This window comes from Dama dama, chromosome 19 (genome assembly GCF_033118175.1).
Source record: "Dama dama isolate Ldn47 chromosome 19, ASM3311817v1, whole genome shotgun sequence".
Lineage (NCBI taxonomy): Eukaryota > Metazoa > Chordata > Mammalia > Artiodactyla > Cervidae > Dama > Dama dama.
In genome coordinates, this window is record NC_083699.1 from 27719184 (window position 1) to 27739914 (window position 20731).

Consider the following 20731-nt stretch of genomic DNA (forward strand, 5'->3'; position numbering starts at 1 on the left):
TGGGTCATTTATTTTTCTGGAATTGAGCTTCAGGAGTTGCTTGTATATTTTTGAGATTAATCCTTTGTCTGTTGCTTCATTTGCTATTATTTTCTCCCAATCTGAGGGCTGTCTTTTCACCTTACTTATAGTTTCCTTTGTAGTGCAAAAGCTTTTAAGTTTCATTAGGTCCCATTTGTTTAGTTTTGCTTTTATTTCCAATATTCTGGGAGGTGGGTCATAGAGGATCTTGCTGTGATTTATGTCGGAGAGTGTTTTGCCTATGTTCTCCTCTAGGAGTTTTATAGTTTCTGGTCTTACATTTAGATCTTTAATCCATTTTGAGTTTATTTTTGTGTATGGTGTTAGAAAGTGTTCTAGTTTCATTCTTTTACAAGTAGTTGACCAGTTTTCCCAGCACCACTTGTTAAAGAGGTTGTCTTTTTTTCCATTGTATATCCTTGCCTCCTTTGTCAAAGATAAGGTGTCCATAGGTTCGTGGATTTATCTCTGGGCTTTCTATTCTGTTCCTTTGATCTATATTTCTGTCTTTGTGCCAGTACCATACTGTCTTGATGACTGGCTTTGTAGTAGAGTCTGAAGTCAGGCAGGTTGATTCCTCCAGTTCCATTCTTCTTTCTGAAGACTACTTTGGCTATTCGAGGTTTTTTGTATTTCCATACAAACTGTGAAATTCTTTGGTCTAGTTCTGTGAAAAATACCATTGGTAGCTTGATAGGGATTGCATTGAATCTATAGACTGCTTTGGGTAGAATAGCCATTTTGACAATATTGATTCTTCCAATCCATGAACACGGTATGTTTCTCCATCTGTTTGTGTCCTCTTTGATTTCTTTCATCAGTGTTTTATAGTTTTCTATGTATAGGTCTTTTGTTTCTTTAGGTAGATATACTCCTAAGTACTTTATTCTTTTTGTTGCAATGGTGAATGGTATTGTTTCCTTAATTTCTCTTTCTGTTTTTTCATTGTTAGTATATAGGAATGCAAGGGATTTCTGTGTGTTAATTTTATATCCTGCAACTTTACTATCTTCATTGATAAGCTCTAGTAATTTTCTGGTAGAGTCTTTAGGGTTTTCTATGTAGAGGATCATGTCATCTACAAACAGTGAGAGTTTCACTTCTTCTTTTCCTATCTGGATTCCTTTTACTTCTTTTTCTGCTCTGATTGCTGTGGCCAGAACTTCCAACACTATGTTGAATAGTAGTGGTGAGAGTGGGCACCCTTGTCTTGTTCCTGATTTCAGGGGAAATGCTTTCAATTTTTCACCATTGAGGGTGATGCTTGCTGTGGGTTTGTCATATATAGCTTTTATTATGTTGAGGTATGTTCCTTCTATTCCTGCTTTTTGGAGAGTTTTAATCATAAATGAGTGTTGAATTTTGTCAAAGGCTTTCTCTGCATCTATTGAGATAATCATATGGTTTTTATCTTTCAATTTGTTAATGTGGTGTATTACATTGATTGATTTGTGGATATTAGAGAATCCTTGCATTCCTGGGATAAAGCCCACTTGGTCATGGTGTATGATTTTTTTAATATGTTGTTGGATTCTGTTTGCTAGAATTTTGTTAAGGATTTTTGCATCTATGTTCATCAGTGATATTGGCCTGTAGTTTTCTTTTTTTGTGGCATCTTTGTCTGGTTTTGGAATTAGGGTGATGGTGGCCTCATAGAATGAGTTTGGAAGCATACCTTCTTCTGCAATTTTCTGGAAGAGTTTGAGTAAGATAGGTGTTAGCTCTTCTCTAAATTTTTGGTAGAATTCAGCTGTGAAGCCATCTGGTCCTGGGCTTGTGTTTGCTGGAAGATTTTTGATTACAGTTTCGATTTCCTTGCTTGTGATGGGTCTGTTAAGATCTTCTATTTCTTCCTGGTTCAGTTTTGGAAAGTTATACTTTTCTAAGAATTTGTCCATTTCATCCAAGTTGTCCATTTTATTGGCATAGAGCTGCTGGTAGTAGTCTCTTATGATCCTTTGTATTTCAGTGTTGTCTGTTGTGATCTCTCCATTTTCATTTCTAATTTTGTTAATTTGGTTCTTCTCTCTTTGTTTCTTAATGAGTCTTGCTAATGGTTTGTCAATTTTGTTTATTTTTTCAAAAAACCAGCTTTTAGCTTTGTTGATTTTTGCTATGGTCTCTTTAGTTTCTTTTGCATTTATTTCTGCCCTGATTTTTAAGATTTCTTTCCTTCTGCTAACCCTGGGGTTCTTCATTTCTTCCTTCTCTAATTGCTTTAGGTGTAGAGTTAGGTTATTTATTTGGCTTTTTTCTTGTTTCTTGATGTAAGCCTGTAATGCTATGAACCTTCCCCTTAGCACTGCTTTTACAGTGTCCCATAGGTTTTGGGTTGTTTTGTTTTCATTTTCATTCATTTCTATACATATTTTGATTTCTTTTTTGATTTCTTCTATGATTTGTTGGTTATTCAGAAGCGTGTTATTTAGCCTCCATATGTTTGAAGTTTTAACAATTTTTTTCCTGTAATTGAGATCTAATCTTACTGCACTGTGGTCAGAAAAGATGACTGGAATGATTTCAATTTTTTTGAATTTTCCAAGACCAGGTTTATGGCCCAGGATGTGATCTATTCCGGAGAAGGTTCCGTGTGCACTTGAGAAAAAGGTAAAGTTGATTGTTTTGGGATGAAATGTCCTATAGATATCAACTAGGTCTAGCTGGTCCATTGTGTCATTTAAGGTTTGTGTTTCCTTGTTAATTTTCTGTTTAGTTGATCTATCCATAGTTGTGAGTGGGGTATTAAAGTCTCCCACTATTATTGTGTTACTATTAATTTCCTCTTTCATACTCGTTAGTGTTTGCCACACATATTGCGGTGCTCCTATGTTGGGTGCATATATATTTATAATTGTTATATCTTCTTCTTTGATTGATCCTTTGATCATTATGTAGTGTCCTTCTTTGTCTCTTTTCACATCCTTTATTTGAAAGTCTATTTTATCTGATATGAGTATTGCGACTCCTGCTTTCTTTTGGTCTCCGTTTGCATGAAATATTTTTTTCCAGCCCTTCACTTTTAGTCTGTATGTGTCTCTTGTTTTGAGGTGGGTCTCTTGTAGACAGCATATATAGGGGTCTTGTTTTTGTATCCATTCAGCCAATCTTTGTCTTTTGGTTGGGGCATTCAACCCATTTACATTTAAGGTAATTATTGATAGGTGTGGTCCCGTTGCCATTTACTTTGTTGTTCTGGGTTCACGTTTATACAACCTTTCTGCATTTCCTGTCTAGAGAAGATCCTTTAGCATTTGTTGAAGAGCTGGTTTGGTGGTGCTGAATTCTCTCAGCTTTTGCTTGTCTGTAAAGCTTTTGAATTCTCCTTCATGTGTGAATGAGATCCTTGCTGGATACAGTAATCTAGGTTGTAGGTTATTCTCTTTCATTACTTTCAGTACATCCTGCCATTCCCTTCTGGCCTGGAGGGTTTCTATTGATAGATCAGGTGTTATCCTTATGGGAATCCCTTTGTGTGTTATTTGTTGTTTTTCCCTTGCTGCTTTTAATATTTGTTCTTTGTGTTTGATCTTTGTTAATTTGATTAATATGTGTCTTGAGGTGTTTCGCCTTGGGTTTATCCTGTTTGGGATTCTCTGAGTTTCTTGGATTTGGGTGGCTATTTCCTTCCCCATTTTAGGGAAGTTTTCAGTTATTATCTCCTCGAGTATTTTCTCATGGCCTTTCTTCTTGTCTTCTTCTTCTGGAACTCCTATGATTCGAATGTTGGGGTGTTTCACAGTGTCCCAGAGGTCCCTGAGGTTGTCTTCATTTCTTTTGATCCTTTTTTCTTTTTTCCTCTCTGCTTCATTTATTTCCACCATTTTATCTTCTACCTCACTTATCCTATCTTCTGCCTCCGTTATTCTACTCTTGGTTCCCTCCAAAGTGTTTTTGATCTCATTCATTGCATTATTCATTTTTAATTGACTCTTTTTTATTTCTTCTAGGTCTTTATTAAACATTTCTTGTATCTTTTCAATCTTTGTTTCCAGGCTATTTATCTGTAACTCCATTTTGTTTTCAAGATTTTGGATCATTTTTATTATCATTATTCTAAATTCTTTTTCAGGTAGATTCCCTATCTCCTCCTCTTTTGTTTGACTTGGTGGGCATTTTTCATGTTCCTTTACCTGTTGGGTATTTCTTTGCCTTTTCATCTTATTTAGATTGCTGTATCTGGAGTGGGGTTTCTGTATTCTGGAGGTCTGTGGTTCTTTTTTATTGTGGAGGATTAACCCAGTGGGTGGGGTTAGACGATTGGCTTGTCAAGGTTCCTGGTTAGGGAAGCTTGCGTCAGTGTTCTGGTGCGTGGAACTTGATTTCTTCTTTTGGAGCGCAATGGAGTGCCCAGTAATGAGTTTTGAGATGGGTCTATGTGTTAGGTGTGACCTTGGGTAGCCTGTATGTTGATGTTCAGGGCTATGTTCCTGCATTGCTGGAGAATTTGTGTGGTATGTCTTGCTCTAAAACTTATTGGCTCTTGGGAGGTGGTTGGTTTCAGTGTAGGTATGAAGGCTTTTGGACAGTCACTTATTACTTAAAGTTCCATGTAGTCAGGAGTTTTCTGGTGTTCTCAGGTTTTGGGCTTAAGTCTCCTGCCTCTGGATTTAAGTTTTATTCTTCATGTAGTCTCAGGACTTCTCCAACTATACAGCCCTGATAAGAAAACTTCTAGGTTAATGGCTAAAAGATTCTCCCCCGTTAGGGACACCCAGAGAGGTTCACAGAGTTACATGAAGAAGAGGAGAGGGAGGAGGGAGATAGAGATGAGCAGGAGGAGAAAAAGGGGGACTCAAGAGGAGAGAGACAGATCTACGCAGCTGTCTGTTCCCAGAGTGTTCTCCGTAGCCCAGTCACCTACAAAGATTCACAGAATTGGATTGGGAAGAGAAGGGGAAAGGAGGAAATAGAGGTGTTCTGAGGTAGAAAACAGAGAGTCAAGATTGGGAGAGAATAATCTTCGGTTTAAAAATAGGGCTTCTCTTTTTTTTTTTTTGTAAGGTTATAGTGTATTGAAAATGAAAATTAAGGAGTAGTAGAGGAGTACTAGAGGACTTTAAAAGAAATAAGAGAAAAAGAAAAATAGAAAATAGAAAAGAAAAAGGAAAGAAAAAAAAGAAGAAAAAAGAAAAAAAGAAAAAAAAAGAAAGAAAAAAAATTTTTTGTTTTCCCTAATTAAAAAAATCGTAAAAATCTATGAAAATGAAAGTTAAGGAGTAATGGGGGAGTAATAGGGGATTTTAAAGGAAAATAAAAGAGAAAAAATAAAAAAAGAAAGAAAAAAAAAGAGAGAAAAAAGTAAAATTATATCTAGGAGTTTCTCTGGAGCTATTATGGTCAGTGTGGTTTCGGCTCAGTTTCAGATAGCTCCTTGTTCCAGCTTATGCTTCTCGATATCTACAGGCCCCTTCCGGTGTAGTCAGTGTTTTCTAGAGGGATTTTAATCTATTGCACCAGTCCCTTCTGAAGCGGTTCCCTTTGTTTATTTGGCTTCTGTTTGCCGGTCTCTTCAGAGCCTCATTTCCGCCCTGACACAGGCGGGCGGAGGTGGACTCTTATTCAGGTAGCTAGTTCCGTCGCTCTGCGGGGAGGGGCTTGCGCCACGGGGACAGGCTGGCGCTGCCGGGAGGGGCTGACGCTGCTTCCTCCGTCTGCGCTGCTCAGGCTCCCGGCCGCTCTATATGGAGCACGCCCCGCGCTGCGCGAGCTTCCAGCCCTCGGGTGTTCCACAAAAGCGCGGAACGAAAAGCTGCGCCTGCTCTCTGTGCCTTCCCCGTCAGAGCGGTCCAGGCAGCCAGGGGCTTGGTGGGCGCACTCTCCCCGGGTGTGGCGTGCCCGCTCCCTTCCGCGGACCCAGTCTCAGTTTCCGCTGGCGCCAGTCGGGTGCCTGCGCCTTCTGCCCTCCGCGTCCCCAGCCTCAGTCCCCGCCAGCGCCAGTCGGGTGCCTGCGCCCTGTGTCTCGCCGCGACCTTCCCCTCCCCCCTGCCTCCTGCCTCCGGCGGAGCTGGGCCGGTCCGCAGCCTGCGAGTTCTTCTCTGGATTTTCTCGGTCTCTTTGTTCTGCGAACGGCCGGCAGTGTGTTCGGGCCGGTTAATTTACTCTCTCTCTTTTGGTCTCCCACAGTTCAAGTTGGCAACTCACAGAAGCTCCCTCCAATTGTCCTCAGGGCACTCAGGCCCGGACCCTACCCCAAGCAATGCCGCCTAAGACTTCCCAGGACGGATCTTCTTCCTTAGCTCTTTTGTCTCACTTTTTATCTTTTATATTTTGTCCTACCTCCTTTCGAAGACAATGGGCTGCTTTTCTGGGCGCCTGATGACCTCAGCTAGCGATCAGAAGTTGTTTTGCGAAGTTTGCTCTGCGTTCAGTTATTCTTTTGATGAATTTGTAGGAGAGAAAGTGGTCTCCCCGTCCTACTCCTCTGCCATCTTGGCTCCTCCTCTAGAATACTTATTTTTATTAGATTAGTGGGAAGGATACTACATAAAATCTGTGTATTTATATTCTTGGAAAATTTACAAAACAAAACTTTAAAGAATGAAAAATAATATTGTTTATATGGAATTGTTTTAAATAATCAGCTCTATATTAAGTCAAAATAATGCAAAGTCGGTTGACGGAACTTTTAGATGAGACTCACCTAAATAAGGCATACGTTTATTGTCTGAACCACATTATTATGAGCAACATACCACCCACCTGTCACAACTGAAGTAGTTTTCACAACTTCAGGTTTAGACATTTGATGAATCAAATTTTCCTATTTTCCTTCCATAAAGATATCGCCAAACTACTTTTAGACTAGCCATCCAGTTGCCCTTGTTGTGAATTCAGCATATGAATATCTGCCACCAAATGCTTCTTTATTTCTGTAACTTGATGAACTTTAACTCAGCAGTTCTTAACTAAGGGACCAAACCAGAGGTACCTTTTAGAATAAACAGGTTATTGTCCCCAAATTGAAATGACCTATGACTTAGGCTAACTGGATAAAAGTTGAGGATTTTTTATTTTTTAAAAAGAATTTCACATATATGGTGAGCAAATTATTTATCATGCAAACTTGGACATTTTTGAAAAGGGGGGAAAGGTGCTATTGATAATTGTGTTGGGGCACGTGGGACTGTGTAAACTAGAACACATGGCCATTCTACCCATGAGTGATTGTAATATGCTACCTAGTCAACACAAACAACTCTGTTAGTCATTTAGTCATATGGTGAGATCACATGCAATTGTGGGCTAAAGAGAGTCCTTTTCTTGGCAAAAAAAACACACACACACACTCTTTTTAAAGAAAAAAATACTTTTATTCACATAGATATCTTATAGTACATTATTAACAAAATTTTGAAAGGAAGGAATTACATAGAGCTCTTGCATTTAATTTTTTAATTTATTTATTTTAATTGGAGGCTAATTACTTTACAATATTGTAGTGGTTTTTGACATACATTGACATGAAACAGCCATGGGTGTACATGTGTTCTCCATCCTGAATCCCCCTCCCACCTCCCTCCCCATACCATCCCTCAGGGTCATCCCAGTGCACCAGCCCTGAGCATCCTGTCTCATGCATCAAACCTGGACTGGGGATCTGTTTCACATATGATAATATACATATTTCAATGCTATTCTCTCAAATCATCCCAATCTCACCCTCTCCCACAGAGTCCAAAAGACTGTTCTATACATCTGTGTATCTTTTGCTGTCTTGCATATAGGGTCATCATTACCATCTTTCTAAATTCCATATATATGTGTTAGTATACTGTATTGGTGTTTTACTTTCTGACTTACTTCACTCTGTATAATAGGCTCCATTTTCATCCACCTCATTAGAACTGATTTAAATGTATTCTTTTTAATGGCTGAGTAATATTCCATTGTGTATATGTACCACAGCTTCCTTATCCATTCATCTGCTGATGGGCATCTAGGTTGCTTCCATGTCCTGGCTATTATAGACAGTGCTGCGGTGAACATTGGGGTACACATGTCTCTTTCAATTCTGGTTTCCTCAGTGTGTATGCCAAGCAGTGGGATTGCTGGGTCATATGGCAGTTCTATTTCCAGTTTTTTAAGGAATCTCCACAGTGTCCTCCATAGTGGCTGTACTAGTTTGCATTCCCACCAACAGTGTAAGAGGGTTCCCTTTTCTCCACACCCTCTCCAGCATTTATTGCTTGTAGATTTTTGGATAGCAGCCATTCTGATCAGCGTGATATGGTACCTCATTGTGGTTTTGATTTGCATTTCTCTGATAATGAGTGATGTTGAGCATCTTTTCATGTTTGTTAGCCATCTATATGTCTTCTTTGGAGAAATGTCTGTTTACTTCTTTGGCCCATTTTTTGATTGGGTCATTTATTTTTCTGGAATTGAGTTGCAGGAGCTGCTTGTGTATTTTTGAGATTAATTCTTTGTCAGTTGCCTCATTTGTTATTATTTTCTCTCATTCTAAAGGCTGTCTTTTCACCTTGCTTATAGTTTCCTTTGTAGTGCAAAAGCTTTTAAGTTTCATTAGGTCCCATTTGTTTATTTTTGCTTTTCTTTCCACTACTCTGGGAGGTAGGTCATAGAGGATCCTGCTGTGATTTATGTCAGAGAGTGTTTTGCCTATGTTTTCCTCTAGGAGTTTTTATAGTTTCTGGTCTTACATTTAGATCTTAATCCATTTTGAGTTTATTTTTGTGTATGGTGTTAGAAAGTGTTCTAGTTTCATTGCATTTAATTTTAAATGTGGTATATTTTTCATGTAAATTTTTTTCATAGTTGAATGTGAATCACAAAAAAAGGTAACATACTATCCTCCTTTGTATTCTTTGAAAGTGAAAGTGAAGTTGCTCAGTTGTGGCCGACTCTTTGAGACTCCATGGACAGTAACCTACCAGGCTCCTCCGTCCATGGAATTTTCCCGGCAAGAGTACTGGAGTAGGTTGCCATTTCCTTCTCCAGGGGATTTTAACTGACCCAGGGATCAAACCCAGGTCTCCTGCACTGCAGGTAGATGCTTTACCATCTGAGCCACCAAGGAAGCCTTTATGCTGGAGTATTTTGACCATTTACCACTATTTTCCTAGTTTTAAATTTACTGGAGAGGTAAGCAGAAGAAAATAGTTCATGATGATTTAACAATAGGAAGTTATATTTGCGAAATGTTTACTGAGTACCAAGAGTTTAATACAGAGCAGGAAAGGTATATTCCATTTTCCCATACCACTTTAACTTACATAGACTTGGCTTTGAGAGATATGTGTGTATGTACATACATACCTGCTCACACGTCCATGTCTTGTTCTTGCATTTATTCATGCATTTTTATTTCTTTAATTTTATTGTTTAATAAATTTATGCAAATGTATACCAACACTCTGTACTAAGAGTAGACTTCATACTTTTACCTTACAAAGCTACATAGATCTTACACCTGTAAAAGGATGCACACATGTACATGATCATACACTACACTTCTATACACATCCACTCAGCTAGCCAATGTCCACCTACCTATTTAACATCTATTTTTGGTTATTTGAAAGACTCCTGAATCCATGTATCCAAGCCTGAATTTATAATCATTTCTTTCTAAACTGCCCCTCTCCCACTGCACCATTTTTTAATAAACTGGCCCCATTGTCCATGCAAATACCCAGACCTCAGAAACCCATTAACTAGCGGAATAAACTAGTCTGTAACTTTTATAAGAACAAGGACAGGTTTTGTTTTGTGTTTTTTCATTATATGTACAGAATTTAGCAGGATGCTTGGTATAAAATTGACAATATTTGTGGAATCAAGAAATAGACATGTAATTAAATCTTCTAGCTAAATGGCAGTATACTTAGAGGTGACATTTCCTCAGTGTCAGTGTGATGAAGACACAAATACTCCAGAGTAGAAGTCAGAAGACCTTCTTTGCTCTTCTCTGCCCCATCTCTACCCCCACTTCTTAACTTGGTGGCATTTTCTGTCATTTTATACCCCAGTAACAACAGTAACTATGGTAAGTATGTTATTTCAAGGATCAACTGAGATAATAAATTTGAAATGGTTTTGTAAACTGTGAAGTCATATATAAAAAATAAAGCCACTTATTTATACAGTTCTCAATCATACTTTTATAGGCAAGTCCACAACATAATATTCAGTTTCCGTGAAGGGTGTTCATTCTTCTGTTTCTTTTTTTCAGGATACGTAGTATTAATCCTGCACTAAAATATGCAGAACTCCATGTTAAAAAACATGCATCAGCTCAGAGCCCAGGAAATGTTCATGCCTGGGCACACACCATATAACTGTAGATAGTGTGTCTGCATGCCACTGCATATTTACAATACATTTTTATTCATTCTTTCTTTAATGCCTTAATTTTTCTGTCAGCCTGAAAAGTTGCTTTTTATTCATGCCATGGCCTTATTTTCTGCAACTGCCTCTTGGAATATATTATTATCGATATTTTGCATATTGTGGATATAGCACTTTTCTTTCTTAAAATTCACTTTTCATGCTGATGCTATGTTTTCTAGGTCTAGTGTCTAGAATACATTATTATTAACAACATTTTGGAGTCTGCTGCTTTTCACTTGGCAAATTTTATCTTCAAGATTGCTTGAAATATATCCAGTATAATTAATGCTTTCAGCACCTCTAAGATGTTGGTGCATAAGGAATCTACATTTGATATCTGGTGGTAGAGGAAACTGTATTCAGTGTTTGCTGTTTGGGGTAATATCTTTGCAGAATGATTTGAAGTTTGCTTCAGAGAAGCATTTCTCTTTCTCTAAACACTTATATAGTTAACTACACAAAGCTTTGGGGATTTTTGAAATTTTGTTCAGATTATTGGAAGCCAGGATTAGGGCCAAAATTGGTAACTCATTTATTTAATGAGTCCTAGTAATCCTTTGCTCATGGATGACAGACAAGAATTTAAGACACTGAGAGATGAGCATTCTAATAAGTGTGCTTTCCAACCATCTCTTCAATACATTTACCCATATTGGTATGACACTTAATTAGATTCTCGCTTCATTTCTTCTGAGCATTACATACTCATGTAGGCTTTAGAGGTACTTGCTAATTGCCAGTAAAAAATGACATATATAGTTGATTCAAAAGGGATTTTTTCTATTTTAGGCTCAATATCAGATATGAAACAGGAATCAAATATATCAGAGGTGGAAAGAATGAGTAGAATGCAGTCTTTCTCCCTCCTCTCCAGTCTGAGGCTATTCTGCTCTTAGGGTGTTGGTGTTTCCCTCTGTTACCTCATTTGTTCAGATATTCATACCATAAACACATTTCTGATCTGTTTTGTGGTCTCTCTCTTGTTTTGCAAGGAAGCACGGCAACTATTATCTTTTTGGTAATTGATCATAAGAGTTTTGAGCTGCCACAAGAAACTCAGGTAAAACCTTCATGGATATATATTCATATAACCTTAAACCTGGAAGACCAGTTGCATGTTTGTCACTGGTAGCTTTTAGAACATAAAATCTGACATATTTGAGCATTTATGAAGGGACAAAATTCTAGTTTCAGTTGCTGATGGTATTCCAAGTGACAAGTAGGTTGTTGACAGTTGTAAAGTAACTTACTCATTTTATGATAGCTTTAGGTATTTTTGGTCTCTAAGAATTCCCTAGTGTAAAATTAGAAGGCCATGCTTCTAGCATTTAATATTTTTTAAGTGCAATTGATAGACTATATGTTCAACTGTTGAAAACTAATAAACTTTACATTTCTATGTTTATATAATTCCTATTTTCTGTTGTAACATATAGGTTTATTAGATTAAAAAAAAAAAGAAAATGTTGGTAGAGAATCTTATACACAAAGTCTAACATGTTTTTAATGTTTTTTTCTCTTTTTTCCCCTTAGCATTTTTCTCTCCTGAATCTTACTCAGTTGTTCTTGCTTCTTATAGCCTAGACTGTTCTTTTTTCTTACAGTTCATTTTTATTTTGGTGGAGTTTCTCCTTGAGTGATTCTAGTTACAAAATCACAGGGTAAACTTTCTAATTTTTAAAAAAGGTTTGAAGATGATTTTATATTCCCTTCATAATAGGCTGATGTTTTAGATATTTATAGGTTGCTCAGTTTGTATTTTATTTCTCCAATCAAGTTCCAGCTCTGAAGACCTTGTCCTCTAATGCAAAACTTGGCTGTTAAGATCTCTAATAGTTGTTTGGATCTTGTTCCTTTGTAGAAAATCTGTTTTTCTAAAAAAATCTTTAGAATTTTTTCTCTGAACTTATAAAATTTTGGGTTATAACTAAGTTGGTGTCTTAACTTTCATATTGATAGCACTCTCCATGTATACTCTGTCTCATGCTATAAATGCCTTTTTAAATAAAATTTATATTCATTTTTTGTTTCTGTTCATTTTCATTATCTTTGTTATCTCCTAGTATTCTTATCATATCTTTGGGATCCCCAAGTTTTTAAACTTTATTTATATATATATATATATATATATACACACACACATATATATGTGTGTGTGTGTGTGTGTATATATATATTTGTTTTTTCCTTCTCTCATTTTTCCTGACATATGATGAGATCTCCTTGCTTGTTTCTCTTGGTTTGATTTTCATTAGTGTCCATTTTATTTTTGTCAAATACTGTGAATGGCCTGGGATTTTTACCTACTTGTGGCTCACAAATTAGCCTCTCAGAGTTTCACAGATACAGAAAACTGAGTTAGAGACTAAGAGAAGTATTACCCATGGCATCGTAGGTAGCGGGAGCAGCAATATATTTGTGTCAGTTCCCTTGCTCCTAAGTCCCATGAGGTGACTGCTCAAACATGAGAGAAATCCTGAGCTTAAAACCTGAGTTTTTAAAGAGAGCATGAAGCATGCCTGCCCTTTGCTCCAGTGGTAAATGCCATCTTTATCATCCAAGGCTATAAGCAAACTTACCCTTTACTCTAAAGGGAAACACTTCCACAACTTTCCAAGGCTTCATCCTATTCAAATATCCTTGAAAAAAACTATCCCAAACAAAAGGCAATAGTGTTTTGTTTCACAAGATGTACTGAAATAAGAGAAACTTAAGTATTGTCCATTCATTGTTTTATCTGTCCTTTAAATTTTTTCAACTTTGGAAACATTTTAGTTTTCTGAATCTAATGTTTGTTCTCTGCCTGATTTATTTTTACAATCCTGTTTTTTGAAGAGGTGGGGAAGCATAACAGTATTTCAGAACACTTTAGAGTGATTTGTAAGAATTATCTTCTATTCTCTAGGTCGATACTTGAACTTCAGAGTTCATATGTCACCTAGAGAATACATTTAAATGCAGATTTAGTAAGCTTGAGGTAGGGACTTGAGATTCTAAACTGATAATAAAATGCTAGTGATGCCATGTTATTTATCCTTGGGCAGCAAATTGATTAGCAGTGTCTATGATATTTGTTTCTTCAGGAGCCAGTTCTGTTTATCTTAGATTAGTTTTTCATACTTCTAATTTTCTTCATAAATCTGATGTTGCCCATATTTATGAACAGAGGTCTCAAATGGATAGTGATTGAACCAAATAGTGAAAGTGCTTTTCCCAAAGCCCTGGCAATGGGTGAACCAACTATGGATTTCTTTTCCAAAAAAGAAAGAAAACTTACTATAGGGTAATAGTGGAGTCAGCACCTCCAAAATATTATTTCTCATTAATAACAATAAGAACAGTGCCAAAAAGTATCAACTTTTTCAGATCTCTGAAAATATCTAAAAGTTTGCAATAATTCAAGGGATATTTATTCTAGAAAAGCTTACTTTTAATAACAGGGAGTCTGTGACATGTTGACTTGGCCAATTTATACCCCCACCTGCTCTTCCCAGCATTGTAGTAGTAGCCTTGGAAGCCATTGGTCCTGCAAGCATAGTGAAAACCAGTAGCCTAGCAGTCACTGGAGGGGAAAAAACTTATTTTGGATCTCCCAAAAGCTCCCATTTCAAGATGCTCATTATTTGACTTTTCTGGTCATCCTTGGAAACTTACATTACCAAGATAAGCCATCATTTAACTGTATTTAGAGCCTGCTTAGTTCAAACAGCCTTTTCTCTGGGAGTATTGACTATTGAGAAACCATCGGTAGCAACTGTTTAATGCCAAAGCTGCCTAAGAAAACCATAAGGGTTGGGGAAACAAGAAGCTGACCAAGGAATTAAAAAATAAATCTGGGGAATGAGATTTCTATTGACTGGGGGCTTTGGGAAGCTCTGACATAACTTCTGAGAATATAGAAGTCCATTCACATACAAAGAACTGTGTCAAGGAAAGACTTGAGAAGAGTCAAAATCTCACCTCTGGCTGCTTTTGAATTTCTGGACAAACAGGAAGTGAAGGGTAAGGTGGTGTTGTAAACTGCCTGCCTGAGTGATACAGGCATGACCCACCATGTACACTAGGCCTTTTGGCTTAGTCTGGAGATCTTCTTGGTTCTAAGAATTTGAGGAAATCTCTTTATAATTTATTAGATAACCACTAAGCAAAATGAGAAGAAACTTCTCTGGATACACATGATGTAGATCACAGACTTAATAAATTCAGGAAAATCACTAAGGAGCATCAACAACAAACCCAACTTTCCAAAGTTGCCATTATCATACAATTTAAACAAACCTATTGTCAAGAAAAGATAAAAGACATAAAAAGAAAAGGGAAAAGGTTTGGATCATTCTAAAATCAGGAAATCAGGAATGAAAGAGGGGCTATTACTACATGCATTACAAAAATGAAAATAATTATTTGGTAATACTATGATAGCTATATCTAAAAATAAATTCTTAGACATGAGCTACTAGGTCTGACTGAAGAAGAAACTGAAAACTGGAACAGATGTCTAAGAAAAGATTGATTTAGTAATCAAAAAACTTCCCACAAAAAAAAGACCAAGCCCATATGGCTTCACTGGAGAATTCTACCAATCCTTTAAAGAAAAATTACCACCAATCCTTCATAGTCTTTCAAAAGTTACAAAGTAAACAAATAATTCCAAACTCATTTTATGAGCCATTATCACCTGATTCTAAAACCAGTACAAGCCATCAAAAGATAAGAAAATCAATATTCTTTATCAATATAAGTGTAAAAATCCTCAGTGAAATGCTAACCAAATTCAGTGACATAAAAAGTATTATACACCATGACCAACTGGGTTTTATCTAAGAAATATAAGGTTTGACATTTGAAAATAATGTAATAAATGCATAAATATAATATACCACATTAATAGAATAAAAGACAGAAACCACATGATTATCTCAGTAGAAGTCATCTCAAAAAATCATTTGATAAAATCCAACACCCTTCATGATAACTGCATTTGAAAAACCAGAAATGAAGAGGAATTTCCTCTCCTTGGTAAAGACCATCTATTAAAAACTCATAGCTAACCTCATTCTTAATGATGACATACTAAAATGCTATTCCCCTGAGATCCAGATAGAAACCAGAATGTCTACTGTCACAACTTCTGTGTAGTATTGTACTGGAGGATCTACCCAGAATAATTAGGCAAGAAAAGTAAAATTCCAACTGATAAAAAAACAGTAAAAAATATCTCTAGTCCTGGATGACATATTTTTTATAAGAGAGTGAAAAAATGGATGGAAGTAACTGCTAATGGGTGAGGGGTGGTCTTTTGTGAGTGATTAAAAATGCTCTGTGAAGATTGCTCAACTTTGATTTTGGTAAAAAAAAAAAAAAAGCCTCTAAATTGTTCACTTAGGTGAATTTTATGGTGTGTGAATTATATCTCAAAAAATTATATGGGAGAAGTATAATGGAAAGATTAATGTTTTTAATGAAAAAAAATAGCTTCTGACTGTTAAAGAAGAAAATTCTTTGATTTTAAAATGGATGATCATGTCTATAAAATCTCTGTGGTATTTAGATTCCATTTAAAGTAGAAATGGAAAAAAAAAAACTAAAACAGAACTGGATGTGCGTTTTATGCCAATATATACAATAGATTAGGTCTTCCTTGGTGGCTCAGTCGGTAGAGAGTCTGCTTGCAATGTAGGAGACCTGGGCTCAATCCCTGGGTTGGGAAGATCCCCCAGAGAAACAAATGGCAACCCACTCCAGTATTCTTGCCTGGAGAATTCCATGGACAGAGGAGCCTAATCGGCTATAGTCCATGGGGTTGTAAAAGAGTTGGGCATGACTGAGTGACTAACACTTTCACTTTCATGCAATAGATTGAAAACAATCTCTCATTAAATGACATCGAATTAAAAATGTGCTAAAGGGAAAAAAAGTTTCCCAAGTTTCTCAGCGATGGGGAATTGAAATCTCTGTAATTTCTAGGGTATAGAAAGTTTTATGCTGGGAATGAAAATCTTTTGCCATGCTACTCAAAGGAAATATTAAGGTCAGCATTGTGGGGATCCCCTGTGAGATCATTGGAAATGCAGAATCTCTGGCCCTCGCCTGGACCTACTGAATCAGACTCTGTATTTCATAAAACTGCCCAGATTCAGTTCATAAGTACATTGAAGTTTGAGAAGCAAGACATTCCTTTGACTCCTTAGTGGTTGAGCCACCCAACCTTGGTTTTCTTTTCCTCTGTGTCTCCTCGGGAATGTGGAGCTGGTGGTGGTGGTGGTGGTTTCGTCACTCAGTCATGTCTGACTCTTGTGATCCCATGGACTGTAGCCTGCCAGGCTCCTCTGTCCCTGGGATTCTGCAGGCAAGAATACTGGAGTGGGTTACCACTTCTTTCTCTTCTAAATGGGGCTTAATATCATCGACCTCACTGGGCCGTGAAGGGGCTCAAGAGAGACAAAGACTCCTAAAGTTCTCGACACAAGGCTTGGTACCTGGGAAGTTTTCCACACACAGTAAATTCACTGTGAGCAATGATCAGGAACACTCCTGGGGGCCTGCAGAGTTCTCTGAGGGAAAGGAGCAGAGTGCCCGCCTCCCCAGTCTGACGGCCGGCCGGAAAACACTGGTGCGCAGGCTCTCCTGGAGGAAGCAGCCCCTTCAGTCAACTTCTTAGAGGCTCAGTTAGCTCATCGCCAGGGCCACTCAGGAAGAAGGACCAACAGGAAAGAATGTGGAGTTACCTTCTGTATTTCAGTTTTGCCTCTCAGGCTCCAATCATCCCCAACAGAAACCTCCAATCAAACCCCAGCAAAGATAGAAACTATACTTTTTTTAATAATGCATCCCTGACTTGAGCCTAAAGCCAGATTACCAGTTGCTCTGTTTCCTCCTTTGGGGAAAGGAGAGCCCCCAGCTGCCTCAGTTGTTTCAAGTGGAATATTTAACTAGAGTAAGTCTATGGTCATATTGACTCTTGGTTTTCCTGGACTCTAAGCTTGGAGATGCTTTTCTCACCCCTCTTGTTCAGGCACCATGTTTGCTTACCACCTGGATTTGGCAACCTAATTTCCTAAATATTCTTCCTCTGTCAGTCCAATTGTATCGCAGCACCTGAAAGATTTCAGATCCATAGATGCTTTTATTTCTTACTCATCATTGCTATCCCAGTTCCTTCCTCTTATTGTTATGGTTATTTTATTTATTGTGGAAGTTCATTGGGTTTTTAAGAAACAAGGGATTATAGAAGCATGTGTTTGTTATTCCATCTTTACTCAAAAGTCATCAATCACTTAAAAAATTCTGTTGTGTTTGATAAAGCAAAGAAGCATTGGAAACATTTTGTTTCCTTTTCATGTGTTACTAGTGAAATTGAAGTATTTTCCATATGTAGATTTTCTAATTGTGTTTTGTGAATTGTCTGTTATTTTAGTTTTTTTTCTATTTTATAGACATTCTTAACATAATCTTAATCTTTTCTTCATCGAGTGTACTATAAATATTTAATCTTTTTGACTTGTTACTTTTTTATGCATGTAGAAAATTTAAATTTTGATTTGCCAAATCTGTCCATTTTTAATGTGCATTTTTGTCTTCTGTATGTGTGTATATATATATACACACACATAGTCCTTATTTTTCTTCTGGGTAATTATCAAAAATTTTTCTGTAATATGTGCAAAATATTTAAAATCCACCTGAGGTTTATTTTTATGATTATTTTATAATAAATGTTTAAGATGACTGTGCTTCATTTCTGATGTTATTAACCAGTTTTCCAGCTTCTACTTATTAAATGCCTTATCTTTCTAGTTTTAAAATACTACCTTTTTCAGAGACACAGATGTACAGAACAGACTTTGGGACTCTGTGGGAGAAGGTGAGGGTGGGATGTTCTGAGAGAATAGCAGTGAAACAAGTATACTATCAAGGGTGAAACAGATCACCAGCCCAGGTTGGATGCAGGAGACAAGTGCTCAGGGCTGGTGCACTGGGAAGACCCAGAGGGAAGGGATGGAGAGGGAGGCGGGAGAGGGGATCGGGAAGGGGAACACATGTAAATCCATGGCTGATTCATGTCAATGTATGGCAAAACCCACTACAATATTGTAAAGTAATTAGCCTCCAACCAATAAAAATAAATGAAAAAAAAATAAAGTCTTAAACTTTCAAAAAAAAATACTACCTTTTTCATATTATCACAAATTTATTTGACCATGATATTTCTATAATTCTACAAACATTAAAAAAAAACATAATTGTTTTAACCTCCTTATCCACTCATGCTAAGTAAATTTTATGTAAATAGAATAGGTATTTCTTTTAGCAGTGTGACAATGATTGTTGTTCACTCAAGGACTTTGATAAATAAGGTTGCTAGGTCTTTCTTCTTGAGGTGACAAGTATATAATAATTATATTTTTAAAATATTTATTGAGAATGTACTTGAAGTTGTGGCATATATATAAATATGCAACTTCTTCCCTGAAAAATCCAAAATAAAACAAACGCTAAATAAACTTTGTCAGTTTACTCAAACGCACTTTCAATTTTGAGTAAGTCAGAGGCTTCCCTGGTGATTCAGGTGGTAAAGAATCTGACTGTAATGCAGGAGACCCGGGTTCAATCCCTGGGTCAGGAAGGTACCCTGGAGAAGGAAAGGGCAGCCTACTCCAATATTCTTGCCTGGGAAATCCCATGGACAGAGGAGCCTCCAGGCTCATGGGGTCGCAAAGAGTCACATGACTGAGTGACTAACAGTTTCAGTTTCAGATGCTTTAGATATAATCTTATTAAAATCTGCAGTATAATTTTCCCTTTAACATTTCAATAAAATGATATCAAAGAATGAAATGATCTGAGATAATTTTATATATTTAAAGCATAGGTGAAAAACCCTGGCATTTTACAAACAGTTTATCCCAATTCCTAAATCTGATATTCACCTTTCATATATTCACAACTGGCAATGCCTAGTTTTAAATAACACTTTTGTGTGTGACCTTTTAAGAAAATTAGCGATGTCTTTGTTTAGAGTGCAGAGGGCATGGATTTCACAGAGCATTTCCCACTAAATGGAGTATATATTACTCCAATATCATGGCCATGTTGTCAGGAAGTGGCACTTCATTAAGATAATGTGACCTTTAGAATATTCTTCCAACCTTTTACTATGTCTTTGGTGGTGGGATTTGTACTTTAATTTATGTGGCTTTTTGATAAGTTGGAAATAAAAGAGTAGAGCCTTCAATTACATTTTATTTGCCTTCAAGTATACATTGTGTGTGAGCTTTGTTTTTTCCCTTCTTCTAAAATGGCAAAAAATGTCAGTTGAAGGATTTTTGTTCAAACTAGGGATTATCTGCCAGGAAAGTTTCTTTTAAAGTTAAATTGGTAAGTGTATGCCTATTGTAGAGAGAAAGAAAATGGCTAAGTAGAAGAAAGCAAAAATTCTTCTTCACTGTATTTTCAAAAAAAAGAAATAGTTGAGAAGGGCCCCCAAAGATTTTTCTTGTGTTCATGGTCATGAGGCAATATATTTTCAGTATGCTTTCTGTGGTAGACTTAAAATTGTTCATTCAGGATTATTGTTGAAATAGAAAGTTAACTTCTAAGGCCACTTTTATGTAAGAGCCAAAGTATGCAATTTAATGGAAAGAGGAGAAGAGGACTGTTCTGATTAGGCCAGAGTGGCAGTTCCCAAGAACCATTTCTGTGTCACTTTGGTTTTTATTTATTGGATTGAATTTTATGATCATAATTGAATGTTTCACTTGAGTGTCTTGAAATATATTTATGACCAAGAATTGTTTCTATATTATTTGTAGACCATCTTATGTGCCGGAGGGTGTATCTCTTAGTCAGATCCTAGTTTTAACATTGAGATTGTCTTTGTGATATATATAAAATAGAGCATTCATATTATACCTTTAGAGTGGCAACATTATGTGAAATGGCCAACCATATGGTGGCAAGAAAGCTGAGCTAAGGAGTTTATGGTTCTTCTACTAGATATGTGGCCTTTGGCAAACTCTTTAGCTTCCCGAGGTTTAGTTTCTGTTTGAAAAACAAAAAAAACTAGTGCCAGTTTAAAATGCATTCAGTTACAAGTAACATAAAACCCAGTTATAGTGGTTTTAAAAATAAAAGATTTTTCTCATACAGCCAGAAGATAGGAAGTGGGTAGTTCAGAGTTGATGGAACTGCTTATGCTCTCATCAGAGACTCCATTATTTGTCTTTCCTCTGTTTGTGTTTGTGGCCCTGTGGTCACAAGATAAATGCTAAACTTCCATGTATCTTGATAGCCTTATAGGTAGGAAGAAAGGAAAGGCAATATTTTTTTATTGGTGAGGTTTAATCATTTTATTGAGGAA

At 36.8% G+C, this 20731-nt stretch overlaps 1 protein-coding gene and 1 non-coding gene across 11 annotated transcripts in view; one reads left to right on the top strand and one right to left on the bottom strand.

The window, feature by feature from the left end:
* The window catches only part of NAALADL2 (N-acetylated alpha-linked acidic dipeptidase like 2), a 1498179-nt gene that overhangs the window by 614949 nt on the left and 862499 nt on the right, over positions 1-20731 (top strand). The window contains exon 1 of one of the 10 annotated variants that reach the window (XM_061168365.1): positions 2591-2628. The exons of the other annotated variants lie outside the window; for them this stretch is intronic. The gene's annotated coding sequence lies outside the window, so the exon portion shown is untranslated. Of the gene's footprint in view, positions 1-2590; positions 2629-20731 lie in introns of those variants that run through there. 10 annotated transcript variants of the gene reach the window in all.
* Positions 17002-17098, bottom strand: LOC133074322 (small nucleolar RNA SNORD125). Its single transcript, XR_009697166.1, has one exon. It is a non-coding gene; the product is annotated as a small nucleolar RNA SNORD125 (small nucleolar RNA).